General features: G+C 42.5%; 1 long non-coding RNA gene across 1 annotated transcript; it reads right to left on the reverse strand.

Moving 5' to 3' along the window:
* Window positions 1-119: 119 nt before the first annotated feature.
* LOC140591761 (uncharacterized) lies at window positions 120-3,041 on the reverse strand. The gene is made up of 3 exons (XR_011992062.1): window positions 2,934-3,041; window positions 317-405; window positions 120-232 (listed from the first exon to the last, which is right to left on the reverse strand). It is a non-coding gene; the product is annotated as an uncharacterized lncRNA (long non-coding RNA).
* Window positions 3,042-6,857: the final 3,816 nt, after the last annotated feature.

Genomic DNA, 6,857 nt, shown 5'->3' on the forward strand with positions numbered 1-6,857 from the left:
CTCATTTATTGTGGAAAGTGAAGAATAAGTGAACAGCAAAAACACATGAGGGTAGTCAGTACTTGTTTTATATATAAATTATTTATTGCAAATAGTGTAAAGTAAAAATTCTCTTTTGAGAAAATAAAAAACACTTAGAAAAGTGAAAAGCAATAACAAAAATGTACAGTCCTACAGCAGACCGTCCTTATTCATTTGACAGGTTATTCTCGGGTCAAAGTCTTCAATCTCACTAGAACAGAAAAAAGATAAAGTACACATTTAACAATGTTACATGCACCATTTAACCTTGCAGGTGTTTTCCTGCAACTCTTACCATCTGCTGTGCTGAAGACCAGCAAGGGACAAGTTCTCTGCTTCCTGTGTGGACACACCTGTCAGCTGAGCTAGAGCACAGATGATGGACTAAACAAAACAAACGAAAATACATTATAAAACACTGTTGTACTAAAATCATGTAAGGTTGTCATTGTATTTCAATAAAAGAACTAATAGGCCATTAAAAGCAAATATAGTACAAGATACATTTACAGTATATGGGAAACTTTCCAATCTGTAGGGCAAATCATGAATGAGAAAGACATGAGGAAATATAATACTCGTCAAAATAAGGCATTTGTTATGTGTGTCGGTGTTTCCACTGGAGTTGTTTCTGCCTGTGGCTATCATGTGTCATAAATATTGTGACGCCGGACTTGCGAGGCAAGTGGGGAAGCAGGCGAGCAAAGCCGTGAATACGAAGAAACGCTGTTTATTCTCAGCAAACATGAAAAAACACGACGCAACAACAATGACGGATCTGGGAAACAAAGGCAGACGTGGACTAATATACAAAAGACAGGCTGACTTAAACAAGCAACAGGTGAGTACAATCAGGAATTAACATTAGGTAACGAGGGGGGCGTGGCACAAACGAGGATTGGAGGAGCCGGGCGTCACAAATATCATCATTGACATAAAAAAGAATTTTGGTGAAACGGCATTAAATTAATTTTACAACATCTGTTGATTTAGAAGCTTTAAATTAATTTTTTTTGACATAGATACCATAGGGATAGAATATCCTACATCTGTATTTATAGTAAATTGATATGCATCCTTTATTCATGTTAAGCTCAGATACTTTAATAGAAAAAAAAAACAACGCACATAACAGGTTAGATAGATAGATAGATAGATAGATAGATAGATAGATAGATAGATAGATAGATAGAGTGCTTGAAGTGGGAAAAAATAAGTGCAGGAACTCTAATTTTCCGACATTTGACATTTGTGCGGTGAAAAAAAAATCAAGTGTTTAGGATGTGTTGGTTCAAAAACTATTTTAATTTAATCATTCTTCCAAGCAATAACCTATACACTGTAAAAAATAAACCGTAAATTTTACGGTAAAAAACTGGCAGCTGTGGTTGCCAGAACTTTACCGTCAAAAATACGGTAGCAACGTTATTGGTTTTATAGGACTGCACCCACTGTACTGTATATTTTACGGATTTTATTTGTTTTTTTTACGGTTTATAACTGTCTAATTAACATATTTATGTTGCTATAAAAACAGTTTATACCTGTCAAATTCCAGGGTTTACATTGTAATATTCTGCCTTTTATTTCTCCCTCAACTTGCTCTTTGTAAGTAAGTTGTCCATGAAGGGCAGCCACTCATGGCTGTGCCCAGGAAGCTGGGGGTTAAGGGCCTTGCTCAAGGACCCACAGACATGCTGAGACTGGATTTGAACCAGTGACCTTGTGATTATTGGCACACAGGCTTAACCCACTGAGCCACACAGAACACATGGACCCTGTTGCTTGAGTACAAGAACTTTTATAAATAAATTACAAATATCAACTCTAAACACAGAAAGCATACAATAGGTATTTTAGACATCCAGAAATTGTGCAAATGTTGCAAAAGTAGTCAAGTAGAAAACAATTTGAATAGTGGAATATAATCGTGTGCATTATATGTGTGTATGATCAGCAGGGTTTAAATATGAGTACAGTCAATCAATTTCAATACATCTATATTGTACAGCACAATACTATATACAGTACTATATGCTACATACAATATCTATACAGTATCTAAGTAGTATTGCATTTGTAAAATGCAACTAGAAAACCCCTTGTCTCATGCTGTCTTGCCATGCTTCCCCAAAGATAATACTTGTTACAGTTCGCATCAGTTAGCATAGCACTGCGCTAGCAGACCATAGCTGCTCTGGGTAAAATTGTTCTAAGATACGTTACACAGCAAATGTGCCAGTGTTAAATTAACACTGCATACTGTTTATATTGGCCCACAGCATTCAGTGTTACCTATAATACTTTACAGTGTGCAGTGAGTGTTGTTTTTACAGTGTTAATATTTATTAATTCATATAGTGTTCAATTGACAACCTAGACTGTTAAGTCATCAGCTCCACATATTAGCCCCATTTCAATATGCACACAAGAAGTCATAAGGATCAGAAGAGCCACCCCAGATTCACCCACCATAATGAGAAAGACTCTGACCAAAAAAGACCAGCTTTTTCTTGTCTCATGTTAAAGTGTTGTTGGCTAAGTTCTGTCTGATCTTGAAGATTAAAGAGCTGTGGTTCTGGTGGCTGAATTATTGACTGATTTGGTTGTACTGAGATGCAGAGACTTATGCAGGGCTAAAATAAATAATAATAATAAAAGTTAATAATCAACATAAAGAATTGCATGGCAATTCATTAGTCAACACAGTTGACTCAAAAGTCAATATTAAAAATTAAAATAACCTAAATTTTGGATGGATCTATGTCGAATTTGACACGGCTGCACAAACACCAGTACTTTTATGCAGAAACTTCTATGCAAGAAAACTATACAGATTCAATAATAACACATATACTGGTACCTAACTCGATTTCGCACCGTGTGAAACAAGCAGATATAAATTAACATACCTTTGATCGTATAACTTGGGGATACACGGCGCACTTCTCTACCTACACGCTGAGTAGCTGGTGTCGCGCATGCGTACGCAGATCGGACAGCCACAGCCAGGCGAGAAGGGTCCAGCTGCAGACGCCTGTAGAGTGGAGCTCCACCGGAAATACGTCACCTCCACAGGAAATACGTGATTTTAAGGGGCGTAAAGTGGAGCTCCACAGGAAACACGTGACCAAACTGTGTGTTACAGCGGAATTTCAGTTGTAAAATTCTCAAAAAGTATGTTTTTGTTCATTTATACGCTAGAGAAATTATTATGTATATATATATATATATATATACACATATATATATATATATATATATATATACATATATATATATATATACACATATATATATCTGGTCTGATCTAGTTTGTGGAATATATATATTGGTCATAAGATGAGCAGTTATAAACATGCCATACATACGCAATTGCTATTATGTTACTTTCCATACACATTACTAATATATATATTGGTCTTGCCTTAACTGTTATAAACATATACTATATACGATTGCTGGAACAGCGCAAATGCGTACGTATTTTATGTGCATTTGCACTGATATGACAAGAAATTATTGTGCATTTTAACCTGTATATGCTAATTCGTACTTCATTTGCGGTATATAGGTTGAAATGCACGGTATTTTCTTGTCATATCAGCGCAAATGCACATAAAATACGTTAGCATTTGCACTGTCACAGCAATCGATTGCCGCACGTATCGCTTTTAAAGGTGAATGCGTACTTGCGTACCAGTTATATGCAGCCCTGTATGTGTTGTATAAATGATGATCAACATGTAACAATTATATTCAATCAACTGCTATTTATTTATTTTATTTAGACAGCAACAACAAACAGAATTAAATAATAAAAAAAAATCAATCAACACACTCATGTGCCAGTAATTTAATCTTTCTCATAACAGACAGCATTAACCCGGAGGCCCCGCTGGTCAACACAGGCATGTAAAAATAATTCCATGTCACGTGTTTCCTGTGGAGCTCCACTTTACGCCCTTAAAATCACGTATTTCCTGTGGAAGTGACGTATTTCCGGTGGAGCTCCACTCTACAGGCGTCTGCAGCTGGACACTCTTGGCAGTCAGTATACAGATCAAATAGTGACGTACACGGAAAACCAGTGTGCGCATGCGTCCGCAGATCGGGCCCCAAGAGAGTCTGGCTGCAGAGTGCAGACATCCACTGACACGCACGTCCACTGACACGCAGGAAGTGACATCACTGATCCACTGAGACGCAGCCATAGATATTGTGATGTGTGGACTGATTTGGGTGTGGATGGGCGGAGACATAGGTAAATTGATTGGATTGACTGTAGCAGGTGTAGCTGATTCAGGAGTATTCTGGAACAAGGCACGATATAAAAGGATACGAGAAATAGGTGAGAGGGAGTTTTTTATTGTTTTGTGTACCTGCGGCTGGGTACTCTTGGGACGGGAGGGTGTCGTTTGCAGTTGTTTAGGATTGTTGGCGACGAAGACAGACAGATGAGGGGGATTAGTTTGTTCCTGTGTTAGGAGGGGAGGTTTGTTGCCTCCTGTAGTGAGTTAGGGCTAGGCTTGTAGGAGAGTGGAGTGCCGCAATTGGGTTTGGTATATTGGCGTGAGCTTGATTCTTGCTACTTTCTTTGAGCTTGTGCTCCCTTCGAATTGTAGGTTAGCGTCTTGAATTTGAACCCCACGGGGGGGGGGTGTCGCCCGCTGGCGGGGGTGTCGCCCGCTTTTATATGTGTGTTGAGGGAATAATTAATAAAAACAAGCCGGCTGGAATCACACATGTGGTTGTCACGTACACGGAAGGTACCGAGAAAGGGGGGGGGGGGATGCCCATAGGGCTTTAAAAGGGATACAGCTAATTCTTATGGCAGAGCCTCCTCCTGTACATGCTGAATGTATGTCAGACGGCCGCTCCCTGATTATAATCAGTCAAGACAATAAACCGGTGATTTGCAACTTCTCCCCGTGTCAGCTGTGAATCTCTTCTCATCCACGGACCCGGTTTGAGGGGCTCGTCCGGGATCCCCAGGAGATTCGCAGGATTCGGCTAAGTGGTGACGCAGCCTACTTGGACACAGAGAACTGCGAGGCACCGACTAGAAGAGGTAAGCAGAGCCTGTTACTGTATATCAAAATCTGCACATTGGATATGTCAAATTGAGCAGTTTGAAGTGTCCAGGGGCCCGTCGGTAAATTAAGACGGAGGAGAGGTTGCACGCACTGTTTATATAATATATATTGTATTGTGTATGCATTGTGTCCAGGTATTGTGCGCAGAGAAATAGAACCTTAAGGAGCGGAGGGCATGGGACCCCCGCAGGGAAATAGAATTTTAAGGAGCAGAAGGTACGGGAACCCCGCAGGGAAGTAGGACCTTAGGGAGCGGAGGGTACGAGACCCCCGCATTGTCTTTGGTGTGGCAACCCCACTATTTGCTGATGAGCGGTAGAAAAGCTGGGTTAGAGTCCCGGGGAATTCAAGACCCCCGAATGCTAGATTGGCCAGAGGGAATAAGGTCCCCCTCTCTAAAACAGGTTGGAGTCTCGAGACGAGGAGTCTCAAAGCTATTTGTGTGTTGTTGTGCTGAGTTGTGTGTGAGCAGGGTTGTGGGTTCTTCCTGTTCAGGGTGCTCGCCGCTCGCTCTCTGTTGGTCGAGCTGCCCGTGGCTCTGCTGTCACTGCTTGCGGTCTTACAGTTTGTCAGAACCGAAGGGGAGTTCTCAGCAATTGGATGCCCAAAAGCATGCCAGCCTGGCTGCACCCGCTGACTCAGTACGGGCAGGGCCGACGGGTACCTCGGGCGTTCATTACAACTGCCGAGCAGGACCTCGCCTAGGGTGAGTTCTAAGAACACCCCTAGCTTGGACTCTCGGGAGGGTGGGTGACGCCTGAAGGCTATTTTGCCGGCCTTGGTCGAGTCAGAACACCGGTAGTGCGGTCGATAAGCTGACTCCCACCTGGGTTGTCTCAGTTGTGCGTACAGAACACCCCCTTCCAAGTTGACATTGCTGGAGATGGGGGGGGTTTCGGCTGGGAGCGGGCCTGTTTGACTGGGATTGAGCTTGTGGGACGTGCCCTGTTCAGGGGGGACACAACAGTGAGCTGCTCTGAATATAGTCTTATTATTTTAGAAGTTGTTGATTTATGTATTGGTGGTGTTTGTTGGTAGGACATTCGACCAGGATAAGGAGGTGTACTAAGTGTGGGTGGCTGAACCCACATCCGGAGGCAGAAGGGCTGTTAGACAAGGGATCAAAACAGTCAGGACTGATTAAAAATGGACCGCGAGTTTGATCGGGAGCTAGATGACGGGGGATGGGCGCCCCCGGAAAATACAGTGTGGAAGCCACTAGTAAAGCAGATCCAGTTGGTGAAGGAAGCCATAGAAGGGGCAAGTGGTGAAGGAGATAAAGAGAAGGAGGTAGCTGATGCCGGGGAGCGTATGTGTGGGGCGGTTCGAAACGCCGGGTGTCGAGTAGAGGATAAGCGCTCACTGGGAGAATTACTGTGGAAAAAGGAGAGAGAGCATGCTAGCCAAAGGGACGAAGCAGCAAGGCAGAGGGCGACAGCCAGTATAGTGCAGAAAGGGAAGTGGAAAAAAGAGGAAGAGAGGCATGAGAAGGAAAAGAGAGTGTGGGCGAGATTAGCCATATTTTGGCAAGGGACAGACCACCTCCATAGTGAGGAAAAAGGGGAGGGTACAGTAAGTCACTCCCTCCCGTAAAAGAAAAACAAGTAAAACATGGGGATCGTCCCTCAGCGTATAAGGTTTCAACAGCGCCCCCGGCCCATATGTGCCCCATGATCAATGTGACAGGAGGAACCCTCCACATTCAAACACAGGATACTCAGGAAGTCTCAGACTGTGTCC

This window comes from Paramormyrops kingsleyae, chromosome 6 (genome assembly GCF_048594095.1).
Source record: "Paramormyrops kingsleyae isolate MSU_618 chromosome 6, PKINGS_0.4, whole genome shotgun sequence".
Lineage (NCBI taxonomy): Eukaryota > Metazoa > Chordata > Actinopteri > Osteoglossiformes > Mormyridae > Paramormyrops > Paramormyrops kingsleyae.